This window comes from Mesocricetus auratus, unplaced genomic scaffold (assembly GCF_017639785.1).
Source record: "Mesocricetus auratus isolate SY011 unplaced genomic scaffold, BCM_Maur_2.0 Super-Scaffold_100004, whole genome shotgun sequence".
In the NCBI taxonomy this organism is placed as follows: Eukaryota; Metazoa; Chordata; class Mammalia; order Rodentia; family Cricetidae; genus Mesocricetus; species Mesocricetus auratus.
The window spans coordinates 71,293,000-71,297,264 of record NW_024429189.1 but is presented as its reverse complement, the minus strand read 5'-3'; positions in this window follow the sequence as shown (position 1 = coordinate 71,297,264).

Here is a 4,265-nt window from a genome sequence, read left to right as displayed (position 1 = left end):
TTCCCTGAGCTAGGTGATATTCTGAACCCTTCCTTGTGAAACTGGGTGGTACAAGTTCCCTCAGATGAGGAACCCTGTAAAGTGACGTTTTTCACATGTCACACAGCTGGTGTGTGCGGGAATTCTGACTCAGTCGAGCCCAGAGCCTGCGGCCTTCATCTCTCTGTTACAAACCACCTCTCAGAGAGGGGGTGCCTAAGCCATCCCCAAGTCTCAGCCAAGAACTCACGGCACTGTAGCGTAGTTATAATAAGCAACCACTTGGCCCAGATCATTCCCGATAATTACTACATCCAGTTGTGTCCAACCTTTGGACATGGCAACACAATGTTGTCTGTCACATTCATAGTCAAGAACCTTGAAATTGAGTTACCAAAAAAAATGCAACAACAGCAAAAATCTCATAGCGTTTTAAATACGCCTATGATTTTGTGCTGGGCCACATGCATGGCTATCCTTAGCCACATGTGGCCACCCCCGATAAATGAACTTTTCTTGTATTTTGTACAAGTTAATGTTTTTTATTCCTTTTTTATTTAAGTTAGAAACAAGCTTGCTTCACATGTCAATCCCAGTTCCCTCTCCTTCCCCTTCTCCTCCCCCCAAGCCAGATCCCTCAGCCCCCCACCCAATCTCCACTCCAATCCCCAGGGAGGATGAGGCCCTCCATGGAGGATCTCCAGAGTCTGTCATTTCATCCAGAGCAGGGCCTAGGCCCTCCCCCAAGAGTCCAGGCTGAGAGAACATCCCTCATTGTGGAATGGGCAGCCAAAGCCCATTTGTATACCAGGAATAAGTACCACCCAAGGCCCCATGATTACCTAGGCCTCCTCACTGACACCCATATGCAGGAGGTCTGGATCAGTCCCATGCTGTCCACCCAGCCATCAGTCTGGGGTCCAAGAGCTCCCCCTTGTTCAGGTCAACTGTTTCTGTGGGTTAAACCAGCCCAGTATTAACTCCTCTACTCATCGGTTCTCCCTTTCTGTCACTGGAATAGGCTGGACCAGAAGTCAGATTGTAAGACCAGGGGTGGCAGCTTTTCCCTCTTGGGTCAGTAGCCATCAGTATGTTCAAATCCCATTTGAGGAGTGTGTAGTGTGTAGTGTGAGCAGAACCTCAGGCTCTGGGTCTGTTGATGCCAACACAGCCCTTGACCCTAAGATCACAACAGAGCTAGGAGAAGGACAGGTAGGCAATCCTACTCCGGGCTGTAAGGGTCAGGAAAGGATTGTCAGGGCATTAAGAGAAATCAAAACTAGACTTGGGGAAAGCATCAATAGAAACTTCCTGAAGGAAACAGCATGCAGCTTCGGGAGACGGGTCAGGGTTACATTGATACAGCTATCGTGGTTTCTTTCCTCTTTCCTTGCTTAATGCCCTGGGATGAAAAGGGCATGTGTGATTCCTAATTTGAGGATTAATGGGCTGGGAATATATAGCTGCATGCCACCCTTCGTCATCTTTAAAGATCCCAGTACTCACAATCAGTGCGCTTGGACCTCACGTTACTCTTACAGCTAGCTCTCTAGCAGTTAAGTTGTGGAGAAGCTGGCTGCAAGAGGCCAGACTGTCCAGCATCGAGATGAGAAGTGAGCTGCCTGCATCCTTACTGGTTTCTGGGCAGAGGCAAGTCTGAGAGATCCAGAAGGGAGCATGGGCTGATTTGTCTCCCAGGACTCATTTTAGGACCAGTGACTCCTCTACTCCAAGTGACACTGGGGGCTGCAACAATAGATCCCTGACCATCCTCTTCCCAACACAGACAGATCCAGGGAAGGGGAGGTTGGCCCAGCCCAGGTAACCTCGTAAGAAATGGCTATGGATCACCATGCCAGACTTTTCAAGTTCTAATAAAGAGCTATAGTAATAAAAATAGCTTGGTATTGGCATTAAAAACAGACAAGTGGGTCAATAGAATCGAATCAAAGACTCTGACATTAATCCACAATCTATGAACACCTGACTTTGACAAAGTGTAGCAAATTGTTTGGTTACGGGGCTACAACACTTCACAATGATCCGGGCGAAGGGCTAAGGATTTAAATGAAGACAAAGACATCGGCTCATTCTTGCAAGGACAATGGCATTTATTGTAACAAAAGTGGAGAATTAAATACCAGTAAGCAGGCATGGTGAAAAGCTACCAAGGTCAGCAGTTCATGTTCCCAGGGCCCTCTGGCAAAGGATGGGTGGACAACAGGAAGTTGAATTTAGACAATAAGGATGGGCGGAAAATAGGAACTTGCATTCAAGCTATACTAGGAGGAGGGGACAAGAGGTGTTTTGCTAGAAGCTCCAAGTCACAAGCTGGTCAGCAGACCCCCATGGGGGAAGGGTGCAACAACAAAGAAGCCAAAATTATACAGTGGAAAAAATAAAGCGTCTTCAACGAGTGGTGCTGGCTTAACTGAATGTTGACATGTAGAAGAACGCAAATACATTCTTATCTATTGCTCTGCACAAAACTCAAGTCCAAGTGGATAATACCACTCTTGGGTATATACCCAAAGGATGTAAATCATACCACAAGGACACTTGTTCAACTATGCTTATAACAGCATTATTTGTAATAGTCAGAACCTGGAAACAACCTAGATGCCCCTCAACCTAAGAATGGATAAAGAAAATATGGTATATTTGCACTCAGTAGTAGAAAAAACAATGACATCGTGATATTTGCAGGCAAACTAGAAAAAAAAATCATCTGGAATTAGGTAACTCAGACCCAGAAAGACAAACATTGTATGTACTCACTCATAAGTGGATATTAGCTATAAAGTAAAGGACAGCCAGGGTACAATTCACATCCCCAGAGAGGCTAGATAACAAGGAGGGCCCAAAGAAGGATGCATGTATTTCCTTGGGAAGGGAAAATAGAAGAGATATCTCCTGGTAAACTAGGGATGGGGGGGCGCTTAAGTGATTGGGTTGGGCTGGGTGGGGATGAATCAGAGGGGGGAAAGTAATTAAAGAGGTATCTTGATAGAGGGAGCCATTATGGGGTTAAGGAGAAACCCTGTGCCAGGGAAACTCCCTGGAATCCACAAGGATGACCCCAGCTAAGACTCCTAACAGCAGTGGAGAGGGTGCCTGAACTGGCCTTCTCCTGTAATCAGATTGGTGACTGCCCTAATTGTCATCAGAGAACCTTCATCCAGCAACTGATGGAAGCAGATGCAGAGATCCACAGCCGAGCTCCAGGAATCCAGCTGAAGACAGGGTAGAGGGATTGTATAAATAAAGGGGAGGTCAAGGTCATGGTTGGAGACAGCCCACAGAGACAGCTAACCTGAGCTCCAGGGAGCTCGGGAACAAACAGCTAGGGAACCTACATGGGACCAACCTAAGCCCTCTGCATGTGTGTGACAGTTGTGTAGTTTGGTCTGTTTGTGGAGCTCCTATCAATGGGATCAGGGCCTATCCCTGGAGCTTAGCTGGCTTCTGGAGACCTGCCCCTTTCTGAATGAGGGAGGAGGAATGGCTGGGAGGGAGGTAGATGGGAGGTGCAGGAGGGGAATGGGAGGAGAGTAGGGAGGGGAAATTGTGGTTGGTACATAAAGTAAATGAAAAAAATTATTTAATTAAAAAAAAGAAAGAAAGAACTATGGAGCTGAGGGTTTTGGGGGTTTTCTTATGGGTTTTTTGTTTTTCAAGACAGGGTTTCTCTGTGGCTTTGGAGGCTGTCCTGGAACTAGCTCTTGTAGACCAGGCTGGTCTTGAACTCACAAAGATCTGCCTGCCTCTGCCTCCTGAGTGCTGGGATTAAAGAAGTGCGCCACCAACACCCGACCGGAGCTGAGTTTTGCAGAGGACTCCCTTGTAAGTTTTTTCAGTTTACTTTCTATACCTTGTTACCAAAGATCTGTCCCATCACCCTTAATGTTACTTAAGGAAGTTATTTCCTAACGGCACCCAGGACAGGTGATCATGCAGCTTCATGCCACGGATTTTCCAGATTCCTATGTAATCACGTTCCCTCCAAGTGATGTGTCCACATCACCTTAGCTATGTTGACACCTGGTATGAATGGATCGAAGGTTTGGTCAACAATCAACCGCGCTCCTTTGAGGTGCCACCTACAGAGAAGCCCTTCTGTTGGATGTGTTAGAAAGAATGTCTTCCCGAGCTGCCTCCCAGTCACGCCCACCTGCTTGTTCTCTTGTGAAGCTGAGCCTTAGCCTAGGGCAATGCTTCCCCCTGTGTGTCAGCATGGCACTAGCTCAGAGCTCCTAGCAACCATCACTGCCTGCACCAGCAACTCA